Source organism: Phoca vitulina, unplaced genomic scaffold (assembly GCF_004348235.1).
Source record: "Phoca vitulina isolate PV1807 unplaced genomic scaffold, GSC_HSeal_1.0 scaffold39, whole genome shotgun sequence".
NCBI classification, from domain to species: domain Eukaryota; kingdom Metazoa; phylum Chordata; class Mammalia; order Carnivora; family Phocidae; genus Phoca; species Phoca vitulina.
In genome coordinates this window covers 7,536,570-7,555,979 of record NW_022589742.1, presented here as the reverse complement: position 1 = coordinate 7,555,979, position 19,410 = coordinate 7,536,570, and the positions used below count along the sequence as shown (strand labels likewise).

Sequence of the window (19,410 nt, the reverse complement as noted above, 5' to 3'; positions counted from 1 at the left end):
CCCTGGTACACATCTATTGATAGTAATATTCGATTCCCTATCACTCATAATTCATTTCGATTCATATTTTTGGCTTTCAAGTAGAAAAGACAGGAGTAGTTCTTGATGTAATGGCAAGATGTGGAAGAAAGGAGGAAGATGGTTAAGAGAGGAAAAAATGAAACAAGACGAAACCAGAGAGTGAGACAAACCGTAAGAGACTCAATCTCAGGAAACAAACTGAGGGTTGCTGGAGTGGAGGGGGGTGGGAGGATGGGGTGGCTGGGTGATGGACACTGGGGAGGGTATGTGTTGTGGTGAGTGCTGTGTGTTGTGTAAGACTGGTGAATCACAGACCTGTACCCCTGAAACAAATAATACATTATATGTTAACAACAACAAAAAAATCTATTTTCTGGGGGGGAAAAAAAGAGAGAGAGAGAGAGATGTGTATAGACACACATAAAGGAGAAGCTCTTTGGTGAAATTAACAACCAGTAGTAATGAAAGACAAAGTAAATGAGTAACATCCCAAGTGAACTATTCTACTAAAATGGAAAAGCTATGTAAGGCAAAGGCTAGTAGGTCAAAGCTTCCCAACCACATCAATAAACACCAGGGAAGGGAATGCACCTTGCAGCCATCTTTTTTTTCACATGTCTGGGACACAGGAGTTATCCGTACCTCAAGAATTACAATAGAAATTTGAAGGGGAGAGAGACAGGTCAATGAGAAAAAGAAGAAGTATTCCACAGCAGGTCAGAGTACAAGGTAGGAGCAAGTGGCTTTGCTTATATGTAAGCCAAAATGAACTGTCCTCACTTGAGAGAAGAGATGGATATCAGCAACTGTGTTAGATTAATTACTCTAGAGTCCCTTGCTGCTTTATCACAGAACAGGCACTCACCAAATGCATGAAAAACCAACTTGGATAATACTCATAGAGAAATATTAAGATTTTGCCCTCAGACCCCTGCTTCTACTGCATAATCATAATAAAACCTAGCTACCATTTATTGGAGAAATACTCTATGTTAAGCACAGTCTAAGCCCTTAGCATGAATTACCTGGTTGAATCCTAACAGCAAGCCCGTGATGGAGGTGCCATTATTCACCTCCAGACTGCAGGTAAGAAACCTGCATCCCTTCAAGTGGAAACTCTGGAGAAATAAGACATGAGGGAGAATGCATAGGACAGACACAGACCTGGGCAAAAAGGAGCATCTGCTTCATACATGCTCCAACCCAGGGCACCAGGGTAGACCATTACATAGGGATAAGGGGCTAAATCTCTAGTTGCTGGTAGTGATTTTGTAGGACCTTCTCTTCAGCATGTCTCTTTCCTCTGGCAGTATGTGCTGGTGGCAGGCTGTTAGTGGTACTGAGATTTGGGATCCTGGCCAGCTGTTTCTTTCCATCAGAAATATGACCAACATCTGGCAGTCAGCAAACGTCAAGATGAATGAGTCTCCACTAATTCATACATTACTAAACTGGAGTGTCAAAACTGGTCAAATTCCATTACAGAATTACAGTTCAGCTGCAATGAATACTAAATACATATGAGCCATTGGGTGGGAATTTGAAATCTCTTTGCTCTATGGAAATTTCTATTCTGGTAGTAGTTGTATGAGATTTGATCTTTATCGCACTTTTCCTGGCAGCAGTAAAATTCCATTTCCATCAACTGTTTCCTCTCAGGAAAGAAGTCTCTCAGGAAATATTCAAAACATTGTTCTCAACAAAGTTCTCAAATATGAATCATTTTCAAGTGCCAGGAAGATACTCCTTCCCCCAATGTTTTGCATCATAATATACTTTCCCTAAAATGATGGTTTTTGGACACATTTGCAAAGAAGAAAAAGGCAGAATAAGTTCTTCATTCTTCTCCCGATATGGCTTTGCTCAAGCAGTTCACTTTGCCTCAACTTATCTTCTCCTTTAGATCTGTTCGTCCAAGTCCTACCAATTCATTCATTCAACAATTATTTCCTGAGCACCTACTAGTTTTTTTGGTCCCATAATACGTGGTAGGGGTTCAAATAAGTGTATTAGGAATCAACCAGGCAGAAATTAGGGGACGGTCATTATAGGCAGTGAGGACCATCATGTGACCTGCTGAGAATTTCCTTCAAGGAGAAGTTCCCTAGAAGAGGAAACATTTAAAGCTGGCCTTTTAAGGACACGTGAGAGGAGTAAGATGGAAGAAAGGCATTTCTGGAGGCTAAGAGGAAGGCCTCTAATTACAGGGAGCACAACTGAGCTGCTGCATCAGAAATTCATCCTAATGTCTGTGCTGAAGCTATACTTCCAATGGGCTGCACCTGACCCATGAGTGAAGACAGCAGGGGTAGGACTCCACTGACCTGGATTACCCAAAGGTTTTTCTGAACCTTCCTTCAACTGCACAGCAGCCTAGAAATCTTCTAAGCTACTCTCTCTTCTCTTCACTAGGGGTCAGACTTGCATCATGAACTAATGGCACTCCCATCCTTCCCGTCTCCCTCCTCGTGGTCTCACACAGGTGGTGGTTTCCCTTAATAAAATCAATTTCTGCTTCTCAGAGGACCCAGACTAACACAGCATTCTCCAGAGCGCCCAGCATGAGTAGACACTCAGAGGCATGAGAAATCATGAGCTGCTCTGAGTATCCCAAGGAGTGGTATGTGCCTGGGGCTTGCTGTGGAGGTGTGGGTACAGAGGGCGAATAGTCTGGGCCAAATCAGAGAAGGCTTTGTATGTCTGATAAGAAACTTGGCACAAGGTCCTCTGGGAGACAGGGAACCACCAGAAAGTTTTAAGCAGGGAAAGGGTATGTGTTTTCAAAAGATTGTTCTACTGGCAGAATGGAAGATGGACTAGAGGAAGAATAATATGGAAACATCTTTGTGTACGCTTCCATCTTGTCTGCTAGCTTGTGAAGTCCTAATGGGTGGAATAATACTTTTTTAAATTTTGTTTTAATCTCTATGCCCCTGTAATGATTAGAATAGTGTTTAACACAAAGCAGCTACTCAAGAGGCCCCAGCAAATCTATCAGGCTGGGCCTCACCTTACTGCCCAACATTTTAAATTAAACCACCTTTCAAAAGTTTAATGACCAGCCTTTGAACATTGCTGCTGGGACACTGAAACTCTGTCTATCCAATCTAGAAAAAAGAGTTACATGTATGAAGGGTAGAAGTTACTCCCCAAACTTTATCCTCCACTAATTAGTTATTTCATGAACTCTCTTTGAAGCCCGGCATATAATCACATTTGTTGATCCTAATTGTAAGGACAAAGGTCATTAGATATTTAGTTTTTGAATGTTTACCAGGTCAATGAAGTTTAGCGTCACATCAGGATCAAGGCCCAGAGGTCTTATGCAAAGAACACTGAACAAAAATCAGAACTGGGTCCTGGATACTGGTACAATATTTAATAGTGATCTTTGAGAAAACATATTGCTAAGGTCTGTTTTTTTTTCATCATAAAGGAGAAGTAAGACCTACCTTAATTTATAAGGTGAAAATTAAATTAGAAGATGTGGTCAGTGTGCTTTGAAAACAGTGTATGCAAAATATTGTATTGTCACTAATTTGTTAGCATGGTAAATCTCAAGTTAGGAGTTCTTACCCCCCACACCCCAAACAAACATAAGGGCAGTGGGAGGAGCCTTTTAAAGATGATGAATATGTACATTACCCTGACTGTGGTGATGATTTCAAGGGTGTATGCATATGTTCAGAACCCATCAAATTGTGTACATTAAATATGCACGGTATTTTGTATAATGATCACAGTTCAATAAACCTGTTTTAAAAAGACTAATGATTACCAATTCTGATTTACAACACCACCAAGCAATGGTGTGATATTATACAAAAATTCCCAAAATACAATAGATTGTCCTTTACTTTCACCTGTCAAACAGCACACTTTTAGTTGGAAGGGTACTGCTAGGAAATCAAATAACAATGAGAATCAGTTCCCAGAAGCTATGGATTGCTGGAGCTGGAGCCAGAGTTGGAGCCAACAGCCCTCCTGAGGTCCTAGACACTGAAAGGTCATTTGACGATGGCCTGATGCCCTTTCTTAGACTTAGCCATTTTTCTCATTGTTACCTCCCTGATTTGACTGAAGAAAACACAGCTCTTGGGCCCTACTTGTGATAATCAAAACAACCTTACTGAAAAAAGGAATCATTATCTTCAAACAGTCTGAAGTGACTTGTGTAAGTTAGAGAAGTGAGTTTCAATGACTCAGAAATGGTCAGACCTGCATGAGCCAAGGGACTAGAGCTAGCTATCCATGGTTGGTTGCCCATGTAAAATGAAAATGGCATCTCTAGTCCTCCTGGCTGAGACAATCACTTCTAGACCACACAAAGACCTACACAAGCACAGAAGTGTGCACATACTCATTTCCAGAGCCTAAAGCATTCAGCTGTACCTTTTAAGCCTTCCAAATCTGCAAAATGATTTAGTAAATTGGTATTGTTTTGACATAGGGAGGAGGTAGGTAAAAAGTACAGGAAATTAAGTCCATTTTTATAAAAAGGAACTTGCTCTAGGCTATTTTGATAAAAGAACTAAATAAACTACAGAAATCATCCTAAGTCCCATTTGGCATTTTCCAAACCCAAATTAATTATTTCCAGTTATAAAATGCATTTCATGGTAAGAAATTAATAATAATGATAGTAATAGATACCACTATATTGAGCACATTCTATGTGCAAGGCACTTTACAAATATCATCTGTATTCCTCACAACCTGTGCTAACAGTTTATATTTCAGATTTTTTAAAAGATTTGAGAGAGAGAGTGAGAGCGAGCGAGCACGTGTGTGAGTGGGAGGGAGGAGCAGAGGGAGAGAATCTCCAGCAGACTCCCCTGCTGATCACGGAGCCCAGTGCAGGGCTTGATCCCAGGACCCGAAGATCATGACCTGAGCCGAAATCAAGAGTTGGATGCCTAACCAACTGAGCCACTCAGGTGCCTCTACATTTCAGATTAAAAAAAAAAAGAGTCTCAGGGAGACAAATGTGCCACAAATCAAGTAAATAACAGAACAGAGATATAAAACCAAGATATCTAAGAGCCCAGATTTTCAAATGGCAATAAAGGGTGGTAGAACATTTCTCCCTTTCCTAATCTCACTCTCTCTCCCACCCTCCCTTGTCTCTGTCCCCCTGCAACACCCCCTACACATACATTCATTACCAGAGAGAGGCAATATAATCTAGTGGGCTGACAGGGGTTTTACCAAACAAACCTGCATTTAAGTTCTGACTAACCATTTACTGCAAGACTTCAGTGGTACAAAATATTTGTTGGACCTCAATTTCCCATTAAATAAGGTTAAATTAAATAAATGTACTCATTGCCCAGTACAAAGACACTTGCTATATTTGTTGCCCATCCCCTTGTTCTTTTGATAGCTTAAAGACCAAATGAAGATGAAGAAAAGCGCTCTACCTATATTACATTATAGGTAAGGTTAGAACTTCCCTTAATAAAGATGGAGGTGGTTCTAGTGACCTATAAAACACACGTATCATTAAGGAATTGCCAACAACTTTGTGGCATCTAACTACGATTTTTATCTATAAAATGTAAGAGAATAGTATATAATGGTCACATGGGATTTAGTCTAGAAAAGCAAGGTTGGTTCAACATTCATAACTCAAGCAATGCCACTGACAATATCAACAAAGGAAGAAAATTCATACAATTTTTATATAGATGCAGAAAAAGTATGACATTTGTTCAACAGCCATTCATGATTTTTAAAAATACTCAGTTAACTAGAAATGAAAGGTAACTTCCTCAGCCTAATAAAAAACATCTATGAAAAAACCTACAGGGTCGCCTGGGTGGTTCAGTCGGTTAAGTGTCTGCCTTTGGCTCAGGTCATGATCCCAGAGTCCTGGGATTGAGTCCCACACTGGGCTCCTTGCTCAGCGGGGGAGCCTGCTTCTCCCTCTGCCTGCCGCTTCCCCTGCTTGTGCTCTCTCTCTCTCTTTCTGACAAATAAATGAATAAAATCTTAAAAAAAAAAGGAAAAAACCTACAGCTACCTCCTACTTAATGGTGTTAAGACTGAATGATTTCCCTCTAAGATCAGGAACAATGCAGCAACCACACTTACCACTTATATTCAACATCATACTGGATAGAAGTCCTAGCTAATGCAGTAAGGCACAGAAAAAAATATAGATAAAATTGGAGAGGAGAAACAAAACCGTCTTTACTCACAGAAAACATAACAATCTAATAAAATCCAAAAGAACCTACAAAAAACTACTAGATCTAGTAAGTGACATTACCAAGGTTGGAAAATATAAGATCACTATACAAAACTGAGTTTTGTTTTTATACATAGCAGTGAATAAATGGGGACTGAAGTTTTTAAAAGCACCATTTGCTCTATAGCACCAATAAAAGATGCAATACTCCAGGATCAATGTAACAAAGTACTGTAAGATTTATATGTTGAAAACTACAAAAAACATTGATGAGAGAAATCAAGGGGCACCTGGGTGGCTCAGTCGTTAAGCGTCTGCCTTCGGCTCAGGTCATGATCCCAGGGTCCTGGGATCGAGCCTTGCATCAGGCTCCCTGCTCCACGAGAAGCCTGCTTCTCCCTCTCCCACTCCCCCTGCTTGTATTCCCTCTCTCACTGTGTCTCTCTCTGTCAAATAAATAAATCTTAAAAAAAAAAAAAAAAGAAATCAAGATACAAGTAGTTAGTTACATGTTCATGGATCAGAGGACTCAATATTATCAATATTGCAATTCTCTCTCTGGGCGCCTGGGTGGCTCAGTCGTTAAGCGTCTGCCTTCGGCTCAGGTCATGATCCCAGGGTTCTGGGATCGAGCCCCACATCGGGCTCCCTGCTCCGCGGGAAGCCTGCTTCTCCCTCTCCTACTCCTGCTGCTTGTGTTCCTGCTCTCACTATGTCTCTGTCAAATAAATAAATAAAATCTTTAAAAAAAAAAAATATTGCAATTCTCTCCAAAATTCATCTATAGATTCAATTCAACTCCAACTCAGTATTCAATTCAACACTCAATCAAATCCAAGCAACCTTCTTTTTGAAGAAATTTACAAGGTGATTCTAAAAGTTATATGGAAAAACAAATAATCTAGGACAACCAAAGCAGTTTTGAAAAAGAAGAAAGTTGGAGGACTCAAACCCACTGATTTCAAGACTATTAAGCTACCACTATTCAAAACAGTGTGATATTGGCAAAAGAATAAACACATAGATCAATGGAGCAGAGCAGACAGTCCAGAAATTGATCCACCCATATAGAGTCAATTGATTTTTGACAAAAATGCCAACTTAATTCAATAGACAAAGGACAGTCTTAGTCTTTCAATAAATAATGATGGAACAATGGGGTATATTTATATTTCAGTGAACCTCAACCCAAACCTCACTCTATACATGCAACTTGAAATTGATCATAGACTAAAATGTAAACCCTAAAGCTAAAAAACTTCTAGAAAAAAACTGAAGCAAATCTTCATGATCTTACATCTAGTAATTATGTACAGAACAGAAGAAACACAAACCATAAAAGAAAAAAATTGATCATTTGAATTTCATCAAAATTTACAACTTTTGCTCTTTGAAAGACAGTAAGAAAATAAAAAACAGACAAGCCATAGACTGGGAAAAATATTTGGAAAACAAATGTGATAAAGGGCTGATAACCAGAATATATAAAGAGCCCTTAAAACTGTGTTAAAAAAAACTTGCCCAATTAAAAACAATTAATAAACACTTGCTCGAAATCATTAGTCATTAGGAAAAATGTGGAATTACAAAAAGATATCACTAGCTATCTACTAGGATGTCTAAAATTGAAATAGATATACAATAACGATGGTGTCAAGGATATGGAGCAACTGGAACCTTACATTGCTGATAGCAATCAGCAACAGTACATTTGACATTTCCTTATAAAGTTAAAAACACACTTTCTAAAACCCAGGGATCCCACTCCTTGGTATTTACCTAAGAGAAATAAAGACATATATCCACATAAAAACCTGAATATAAATGTTTATAGCAACTTTATTCATAATATAAAAAATTTAAATTATCCAAATGTCCATCATGGTGAACGGATAAACAAATTTTGATACATTCATATAATGGAATTCTACTTAGCAATAAAAGGCAGCAAACTATGGATAAATGCAACAACATGGATGACTCAAAAGCATTATGTTAGGTGCACCTGGGTGGCTCAGTTGGTTAAGTGTCCAACTCTTTTTTTTTTTTTTTTTTTAAGTGTCCAACTCTTGATTTCAGCTCAGGTCATGATCTCAGAGTCGTGGGATCGAGCCCCATGTTGGGCTCCATGCTCAGCAGGGAGTTGGCTTAGGATTTTTTTCCTTCCCTCTCCCTCTGTCTCTGCCCCTCCCCTTGCTCACACTTGCTCGCTCTCTCTCTAAATAAATAAAATCTTTTTTAAAAAAGCATTATGTTAAGTGAAATAAGCAAACTCAAAGACTACACATTTTGATCCCATTTATATGAAATTCTAGAAATGACAAAACTATTATAGAGACAGAAATAAGAGCAGTAGTTGGCCATAGAGGGAGGGGGTTAACTACAAAGGAGCATGAAGGAATATTTTGGGTGACAGAAAATTCTATTATCTTGATTTCAGTGGTGGCACAACCTATAGAATTTTGTCAATATTCATAGATTCTAAATACCTAACAAGGGTGAATTTTACCGAATGTAAATTATGTCTCAATAATCCAGAAAAACAAAACAAAAATGCATACCACCTCAGAAATGGCCATCTATTTTAGGCAGAGATCTACAACTAGTCAGAATGAAAAGTGCTGAGTTTTGATCATAAGTTTAAGAATCATGATTAAAGGCCAGAAAGACAGGGAAGGCTCACAAGGATCATGACAGTTCTGTCTGTGTCTCTTTCACTGCTCATTGATATGTAAAAAAGGGCTCGGTTAGGAAGTTGATTAATGCATAATTTAGGACTAAAATACCCCATTTGCTATTTATTTGAAACAAATCAACTTAAAATGATAAATGGCCACTAACTGTCCTTACCAACTGCTTGAGTTTGTAGAGGACTCACTTAAAACGATTGCTTGAGGAGACAGGAATGTTAAAGTACTAATTTTCATTTTACAACTGTTCTGATTTACAAGAGCAGGGAAGAAGCATTTTCATTCTATGCAATTTCTTTGTCTTGATTTGAATTTTTTAGACTCACAGAAGCTTATCTTGGCAGCAAAGGCTGCAGGGTGCAAGAAGGTGAAGAGTTGCACCAAACCCCCCAAAGGGCCTTTCTCCCTGTTTGACAAGTTATTCAGTGATAGTTGCAGGCAGGTGTCTAGTAGCGGATAAACCAGCGTGCAAGGTCCTGGGTTTGCAGGGAGCTCCTGTCAAAACAGTGGTAGGAGTCTTGTAAGCAAGCATTCTCAGAGCCCAAGACAGACCTAAACTGAAAAATAAACTGCTGGTGGTTACAAGCTACTCTAGACCAGGAATTGATCTCTGTTTTCAGCCTGACCAGAGCCTGTGCCAGAATGGGCAGCCAGGAAATATTTGTTGGATGAACAAATGAGTGAAGAAATGATTTATTCCTCCTTGTACACCATTTTCTCTCAGCTCTCAGTGCCCCAGAGTTCACCAAGAAGACAAGACTGGCAGTCGATCCAGGTAGCAGGAACAGCATATATGACAGAAAGGTAAGTAAGCACGATATAGCCAGGAAACTGCGCGAAGTTCTGGGGCACTGAGAATCTGGTGAAAATGGTGTAGATGAGACCAGAGGTAGGCATGAACCAGAAAGGCTGAGGTTTTGTAAGTTGTGCCAAAGAGTTAGATGTCAGTTTGAAGGGGAGACAGTGTGAAGCCTATTAACAGAGGAGTAACAAACCAAGATTTGCATTTAGAAAGATGATTCCAAGGGCAAGTCAAGGATAGACAGAGGCAGAAGGTAGAAGCAGAGGCATTCCCCCCCTTTCTTTTTTAGGTAGTTGAAAAACTGTTGGATCAGAAAGATGGTATTAATTGAGGCAGCAGAAAGAGGCCCTTCACAAACCAAACCTTCAGTCATGCAGAAGAAATGACCCATTCTCCTACCCATGGTATATCTCTAGTTAGTGATCGCGATTGCTTATTTCTCTATACCCCACTACAGTAGCATTTCCCGAAGGACAGGAATGGTGATACACACAAACATACACATACACACACACACACACACACACACACACACACACACACACACACACACACACACTTCCAGTGCTTGGCTAACAATAGATGTTTTAGTAACTGTGTTGGCTGACTGAATGAATGAGTAAATGAATGAATGAATGAACGGATAGTTTGGGCCCAAGAAACCATTAGAGAGCTTCTGTAAAATGTCACTGATGGGTTATTTTGGAAGTTGATAAGCTACCCATTACATGGAAAGTTGAACTGGATACCTTTGGAAGTCTCTTCCAATGTAAGGATTTTAGGATTCAAGGCCACTCCCCTGTGAAAGTAACAAATGGCTGAAAAGGGGCTATGTGAGATGTTCTAAAGAAAGCTAAAAAATTGGTCCAATAAAAAATGTCAAGGGGTGAGTTTGTTATATCAGGAAATAAATAAAACAGCTAAAAGCTGACAGATTTTTTTGGGGTGCCTGGGTGGCTCAGTTGGTTAAGAATCTGCCTTTGGCTCGGGTCATGATCTCAGGGTCCTGGGATCAAGCCCCATGTTGTCGGGCTCTTGGCTCAGCGGGGAGTCTGCTTCTCCCTCTCCCTCTGCACCTCCCCCTGCTCATCTCTCTCTCAAATAAATAAAAATCTTGAAATAAAATAAAATGAAATAAAAGCTGACAGATTTTTTTTTATAAAGGTCCTAGAGAAAGAAAACAACTGATTGTCATAATTAAGCTTCTGAAGGCAGGCAGTATGGTACACATCAGGCCCCTCCACATTAAAGGGAGGGGATATCAGGTGCTTGGAGTGTAAACCCAAAAGCAAGATCTAGAAGGAAATCGAAGTAGGCAAGAGTGCCTAATTAGAAAAGGAGAGCAGGCAGCAATAGGCAGAGGTCCACGTAGGTGAGCAGTGAGCACCAGGATACTGAGCAAGGAGAAAGCAGACAGAAGATGACAATAGGGAAAATATGGTAAAAAGCAATTAGTAAGCATCAACATCACCATCAATGTTCAGCAAAGTCCCAATGACAGGCATGGGTCTAGGCAAAGCTTAAGTTCCCAAGAGGCCTGGCTAAAAGAAAGCACATTCCTACCCTGGGGTACCGAGCACTGTACCCAGATTAGGACTTCACAGGGGTGAAACAGAAGAGGGCCCAGTTTCTGGCACAGAAATACAAATCCAGTCTTAATCACAAGGAACTAAGCAAGAGAAGTCTTACAAAAACCTAAGCACACAAAGTCAGAATGAGACTAGCAGACATGCTGACCTGCTGAGCTAAGCAGCTTAAGGTTCCTGAAATTCTCCTCAACTCAGGACAGGCTGGGGCCCAAAGCCTGGTTCAGGGCTGACCTGTCCCAACTCTGTCCACCGGAGAGCTGTGAAGACATGGAAGTCAGCAGGGATCAGAGCCTTCCCAACATCAGACAGCATGAAGGCCATGAGCAGAAAATACCAATGAAAGAGAGAGACAGTAAGGAAGAGTAATACAGAATTCCGATTTTAGACATCTCTTCTCTGTCCATCTTCTCCACCCACCACACTTCCCTAATCCAGAATACATTTTTTTTTAAGATTTTATTTACTTGACAGGGCGAGACAGAGAGAGTATGAGTAGGCAGAGCGGCAGGCAGAGGGAGAGGGAGAAGCAGGCTCTCCGCTGAGCAGGGAGCCCGATGTGGGGCTCGATCCCAGGACCCTGGGATCATGACCTGAGCCAAAGGCAGACGCTTTAACCAACTGAGCCACCCAGGCGCCGCCAGAATACATTTCTTAAAAAGCTCTATGGCCCATAGCTATTACCCGGAAATCTATTCATTTTTATATCTGTGGCCATACCTAGAAAAAATAATTATTAGCCATCAGTTCCTTGGTCAGGACCCATGTCCCCAACTGCATATACAATGTTTTGTGGGAAGATTCCCACTACATTTTTCCCTAATGTACCATATCATGATCATGGAGGATCATGAATGTATAATTGAGGGGACAGTCCATATTGCTATTCCTTTCCATTCCAAAACTCAGACTTACACATTTGTAAGGGGTTTAAGCAATGCTCTGGCCTATCTACTCTCACTGTAAAGATGAAAGTCTGAGGGCCACTGAGGAAAGTTACACAAAAAACTACCTCAAAAATTACACAACAAACTAGTGGCAGAGCCAGCGATACTATCCAGATGCCTTTGCTCCTTCCATGTTTGCCGTGTCAACAAATCTGGTAGAGATGCCAGTCATTAGGAAGCAAAACTGAGTTAAATGCATTCACTTCTAATTTTTAACCCTTTGCACTGAGCTCACACATAGCCCAACAGAAAATCTCTTTCCATCTGCACAGACATTCTTTGATACACTGACAGAATGGAAATCCACTAGAGGTTACACAATTTAGATTATCCAACTCGAAAGCAAGAGAAAGCCTCAAGCAACACCATCTGATTATGAGATTTTGCTGCTTTGGAGAATTAATCAAATTCATCCTAGAGGCTCATCTGTTGCGTGACACACTCATTCCTTGATATCGACACTCCCTAACAAATTTCAACACAAGATGTGCTGGTGACTTCTTTTCCAAGTACTTTCTGATCTTCATCTGTTACTATGACTAGCATTTGAAGAAATGTAAATAAGCAGGAGGTTGCTTGATCCCTAATATCTATATAATCCTTTGTACTTATATGAAAAGCTGGGGAGACAGAAAGGGTCTCATTTACAGGTATACTTTTCACTGTTATTTCTGAATATAAAATAAATGAAAAGAGAAGGTGAGAAAGTCTAATAACTGGCAAATCATGAATAACTGAGTTGCTATAACATTTGAAGAATGTGACTTAAATTATTTAACCACACTCATCTGTAATCAAATAGAATTTTGTTGAAAAACTTGGTATATTTAGAAAAGCTAAACAAATATACAGGGCACACCAAAAACTTAACCTTGACCAACTTTCGTTACCTACAAAGTACAGGCTGTTCCTTAAGTATGGTTTATTTTTCCAATGAGTGGGCCTTGAATACAAAACCCTAAAATTCACCTAAAACCGCATTTTCTTTAACTCACAATAACTTCTGTTGAATAAATAAGTGAAATGAACCATATTAATCTCCAGAATCACCGAGGTAAGAAAATCAATAAAAACCTCTGTTTTAAAAAAGAGTATCTTTACAGTGAAGAAACTTGACAAACACTGCTCCAGCCAGGTGATCAAGTTCATACCATCAGTGGTAAGTCATGCTGGTACTATACATGGTGGATATGATGCGATGAGAACAGCCCTTTACTTCTCTAGTCTTCTTTATAAAAAGCCATAACCCATGTCTTACCTTGAGGAAAACATTAGACAAATCTTAACTGAGGGATATTCTACAAAATCCCTAATCACTACTCTTCAAAACTGTCAACATCATCAAAACCAAGGAAAGTCTGAGAAACTGTCACAGCTAAGAGGAGCCTAAGGAGACGTGATGACTAAATACAATATGGTATCCTAGATGCGATCCTGGAACAGAAAAAGGATATTAGGGACAAGCTAAAGAGAAAAGAAAGAAAGTATGGACTTTATATAATATCAATATTGGTTCATTAATTGTGACAAATGTACTGAACTAACTGATGTAAGATATAGGGAAATGGGGTGTGGGGCGTATATGCAAACTCCCTGTACCATCTTTGCAAATTTCCTGTAAATCTAAAACTATTCTAAAATAAAAAGTTTACTAACAGAAGTCAAAAACAAATTTTGAAAATGAGTACTGGAGGGGCGCCTGGGTGACTCAGTCGTTGAGTGTCTGCCTTCGGCTCAGGTCATGATCCCAGGGTCCTGGGACTGAGCCCCGCATCGGGCTCCTTGCTCAGCGGGGAGCCTGCTTCTCCCTCTGCCTCTGCCTGCCACTCCCCCTGCTTGTGCTCGCTCTCTGTCAAATAAATAAATAAAATCTTTAAAAAAAAATGAGTACTGGATTCTTAAATGTAGTGAATAGCTATGATATATAAAAGATATTAGACAGTGACATTGAGCAATCAAGAGTGTAAACCTAAATATTCTTTAGCTCTCTCTTCCTTTTTGGCATCTCTCTCAAATTCAGGGAGTCCTCTTAGACCCTATTAGCATTAATAAATACATGCAGCAAAAAAAAAAAAAAATCCCCAATTTTTTCTATTTGCCTTATGGCAAATGTGTTTTCGGTTATATGAAATATATCTAATCATACTGAGGCATTCTGCTCGTTTTTTCCTCTACTGAGGAGTCAAACGAGCATCCCAAAACTATTAATAATGTACTAAAGGTTAACTTCAGCAAAAAGCTAATTGTTTACTTTCTGTGTGCCTTTCCTTCTGGAACCATCTTTCTGAGAAGTGCTTTAAATGTCTGTCAGAAGCCAAGAATATGAATTAGGGATTGGTGGGGAAAGAGGGAGTGAGGCTGCTGCAGGCCATGTTCCCGTGTAGCTGACCCTGGTCATCTGTCTTTGAGCAAGTATTATCACTTGCTTGAATTCTTTCTCCATCATCCTTTGCTCCCTCTGAATCTGGTGATTTCTAGTAATGAACTTTGTTTATGACACAAGCTGTATATTATTTGGTTTGAAGAAGCTTTGTGTTTATGTCAAGTAAAGCAATGTTCTTTTTCAAAGCTCTCAGTTAGTTCTTAAAATATCGGGACTTGCAAAAAGCACATTCAGGGTTGTTATTATCCCTTCAGATCAATAGCTCAGTCACTGCTACGATATATTAAAAAAGGAGTTAGGAAGACAAGCAAATCTTTAGAGTTGCATCTATTCTGGCAAAAGAAGCATAGTAGAGAGGCACAAACATATTAAAGACCATTTTAGCAAGTGAGTTCCTGCCAAGCAAACAAATCCTGGGCCACTCTATCTACCTAAGTGTTTTCACAGTGGTTTTAGCTAGCCGGCAATTGAATTCTAGGCACAGCTACAGGCAAACAGAGGTGTGGAGGGTGAGGAATGAGAGTGGATGTGGGCAACAGCTGGACACGGAAACATTTGCAAAACACATGAACTAACTGCCCGCAGCACAAATATTCATAAAAATATTCGTTAATTTCACATCCCTTCGCCAACTGAATACACTTCACAATTTAAATAAGCATTTGAAATATGTCAGTTGCATATACCTGTCTCTGATTAAAGTAAAACTTAAAGATACCACAAAATAATGGAGGAGATTCCACTCAGTAAGAAAGATGTTATCTGGAATCTCACATTTAAAAAACAATCTCTTGGGGCACCTGACTGGCTCAGTCAGTAAAGCATGTGACTGTTGATCTCAGGGTCATGAGTTTGAGCCCCATGTTGGGGGGTAGAGTTTACTTTAAAAAAAAATCTCTTAGGGGGCGCGCCTGGGTGACGCAGTCAGTTAAGTGGTGGACTCTTGGTTTCAGCACAGGTCACGATCTCAGAGTTGTGAGATCGAGCCCCACATGCCCTGCATCCCCCAAGTCGAGCTCCGCGCTCTGCCGGGAGTCTGCTTGAGATTCTCTCTGCCCCTCGCGCTCATGCTCTCTCAAATAAATAAGTTTTTTTAAAAAAAATCTCTCAGAATATACTTAGTGTCTTATTTCCAAAGAGTTCAGTATGGAAAGGAGAAAAAATAGCAGCTTTACAGTGGCAGAACCTGGTAAACACTGCTTTAGACAAGTGATTTAAGGTCAACACCAACAGTGATTATGTTGAGGATATGCACTCTTTATATGGTGTGATGAAAATGGCACTTAACCTACCTCTCCAATCTTCCTCCCAAAACTCAATAGCCCCAGTCTAATCATAAGGAAAACAGTCAAATCCTAGTTGACAGACATAGTATAAAATACCTGACCAGTACTGCTCAAAACTGTCAACATCATCTAAACCAAGGGAAGTCTAAGAAAGTGTCACAGCCACAAGGAGTCTAAGGAGAAATGGTAACTAAACATGATGTGGTATCCTGGATAGGATCCTAGAACAGAAAGATATTAATGGAAAACTGAGGAAATATAAAGTATGGGCTTTAGTTAATAATATATCCATATTAGTTCATTAATTGTGACAAATTGGGAAACTGCATGTGGGATATATGAAAACTCTACTACCTAAGCAACTTCTGTAAATCTACAACTATTCTAAAACTAAAAGCTTTCAAAAATATTTTAAAAATCTTTTCTTGGTTATCTCCCATCCCCATTCAAATCTTGTACTTCTAACCAATTATCAGAAAGAGAATCAATGAGCCTTGGACACCTGCTGTGTGAGAAAAAAATCTGAAATTAATTTTCTATGGATCACTTAATAGTGATTCCCACCAGGTAGAAATGGTTTGTTAAAATAGTGGCCTGGAGTCAAACAAGAAGCAAATTTAAAAGGCAAGGGGCGCTTGGGTGGCTCAGTTGGTGAAGCATCTGCCTTTGGCTCAGGTCATGATCTCAGGGTCCTGGGATTGAGCCCCATATCGGGCTCCACACTCAGTGGGGAGTCTGCTTCACCCTCTCCCTCTGCCCCACCCCCAGCTTGGGTGCCCATGCTCTCTCTCTCTCTCAAATAAAATCTTAAAAATATATATATATATAAAGTCAAAATCACGGATGAGTAACCTTTAACAATGCAGTCAATCCATCAGCCCCCAAATCTAAACATAGCCAAGAATATGCACATCCAAACCTTGCTAATACTTCAAAATGCTTTAAATGTAAGTCTAGAAACTACGACATCCTAAGCTTTAGCAAAAAAACTTTTGAACCTGTATAATAAACATTAAAACAATTTCAAAAACAGAGCCCCAACAGGGGAATCGTGGGCATTATCAGTTTTATGATCATTTAAAAGTAGTTTATGGCCTATTGTTGGTCAGAAACAATGTAACTTAATTTCAAAATTGGTTTAAAACAGCACTTTCTATTTTATTTAGCCGGAGTCCATCTTTAGTTAATATGCTTATAGAACACTGGTTCTCAAACATTATTATGCATCAGCATCACCTGGAGGGTTTGTTGAAACAAGGGTTGCCAGGCCCCCCACCCCAGAGGTGGTGATGCATCAGGTCTGAATCAGAGGCCTCATAACTGCATTTCTGACAGCTCCCACCGTGAGCTGCTGTCTTTTGTCAACATTCCAACATTAGAAAACCTGTGATCCTAAATAAAATCCAAAACCAAACTGAAATGATTTGGGAATTTTCTGCTCTTTTTCTTTGGCAAGAAATATTTTTTGAGCGTTTATTCCAGTGCCCAGCATTACACTAGACACTGACTCTAGATTTAGAGCAGCAAATAAGTACAAGCACACATGTCCTCTTAGATCTGGTTCTACAGGAGGAGGCAGCTAATAACCAGTTCCAAGGCTCATTATTAATCACAACTGCAGGAAGACCTACTTAAGAGAAGTACAAGGGGCTATGCGACCCTGTGAGACTGGGTGGCCTGACCTCGGAGGCGGTAAGGGAAGGCTTCCTTTAGGAAGTGATGCTTGAGCTTAGTTCTGAAGGAGGAATACAAATAGGGTCTTTGGGGAGAGGGTTCCACACAGTGGGAGCAGTGTGCAGTAGGAGGGTAGAACCCTGAGGGAAGGCTGGTGTGACTGCAATGCACAAGGGAAGAGTCAGAGGTCAGAGATTTGCACAGGCAGGCAGAGCCTGGCAGGCCTGATAAGAAGGAGTTTAAATCTCGGGGCGCCTGGGTGGCTCAGATGGTTAAGCATCTGCCTTCGGCTCAGGTCATGATCCCAGGGTCCTGGGATCGAGCCCCGCATCGGGCTCCCTGCTTGGCGGGAAGCCTGCTTCGCTCTCTCCCTCTACTGTTCCCCCTTCTTGTGCTCTCTTGCTCTGTCAAAAAAAAAAAAAAGAAGAAGGAGTTTAAATCTCACCCTAAGTGTGAGGGGAGCCACAAGGGAGTCTTAGCATGAAAATGACTTTAATATAAGTTTTAAAAAATCAGTCTAGCTGCTTTGCAGAGATGGGTTAAGAATGGCAAGAGTGGATCTGAAAAATATTCAGGAGGCATAGTGTTGGAATTTGGTGATGGACTGCATAACATGGAATGAGGGAGAGAAGAATCAAGGGTAACTTTGACTGTATCATACGCTGTGAAGTGATCAGTGCTTTTCCAATCTGACTTGCGTTTTTCTCTGTGCCTAGGAAGAGACAACTCACAAAAATAAACAGTAGGATGACAGATCAGATGCTTTTCTTTTCCAAGAAGGGAAAATTCCTTTTGAGAGCATTCTATATTAAGCTCAAAGTGAACCTTATTGTGTCCTTTCACTATTGTGGAAGCAAAGACCAACAGGGTTACTCCTCACATTTAGAAGAGCATTTAATTTTTACCTTTTTGCATGGCATTTATTGCTTTTTGCCTTGTATTTTTGTTACATATTCTATGTACCTCATTCTCTTTTTCTAAACTATAAGTTCTCTAATGAAAGACAATAATTACTACAATAAGAAATTCCAGAGACAATCTATGTACTGAAATCTAGGGGTGCTGGATGTGGGAAGGAGATTAGAGAAAAAACAGAAAATCCTTTTCTTTTGTCCCATTAACCAAATGCGTTGTCCTTTAAAAATGGTGCACAGGAGTAGAAAAAGGTGCTCATTATGTATTTTACATTGAAATATACTTAAATCAGCACTGGAATATAATGAAAGAACATAGTGAAGGGTTGTAAAGCATTGCTTTCTGTAGCTGGAAGAACAACATCCTTTGGATGACCAAGGGGGAACACAGAAAATACTTCCATTCTTTTTAATGTCACCACATCCTTAAACCTGCACTGACAACAGCTGACTAAAATTCATGAGAGTTCTACAGCCGACTCAGACCATAAATAATTCTTACTCTTAGGAAAAAAAATCCCCCCCTCCGTAAAGCCCCCCCATAAAACAAGTATGTGCAACACTCTGAACTGAGTGTTGCAAAGGGATCTTAGTTCCTTCTTAGGGAGCTAAGCTTACCATCTTTTGAAGAGTCAAGACAAAATCTCGTAACCCAAAATCTGTTGACAAATGTCTCAGTCCGGGTCCCAGCATTATAACCCATCAATCCAGCATTCACTGGTTAAGACCTTCTTATACTGCTTGCTCTAAGTGAAACTGGCATAATGGTGCCTTTCCACTAACTACTTTCAGATAAGGTCTAAGGTTCGAGCATGTTAAAACCAGAAAAACCAACTCAGAATGGTTTTTCTTGCTCACAGACTTCATTCATTCAGGGCTTTGTTCAAATGGCACCTTCTCAGTGAAAACTGCAACCT

At 40.0% G+C, this 19,410-nt stretch overlaps 1 protein-coding gene and 1 non-coding gene across 3 annotated transcripts in view; one reads left to right on the top strand and one right to left on the bottom strand.

Annotated features, from left to right (window-relative positions):
- Positions 1–19,410, bottom strand: part of ATP11C (ATPase phospholipid transporting 11C) — a 175,713-nt gene that overhangs the window by 135,112 nt on the left and 21,191 nt on the right. The gene's annotated exons all lie outside the window — the stretch shown is intronic.
- On the top strand, positions 5,444–5,568 carry LOC116647228. Its single transcript, XR_004302307.1, has one exon. It is a non-coding gene; the product is annotated as a U6atac minor spliceosomal RNA (small nuclear RNA).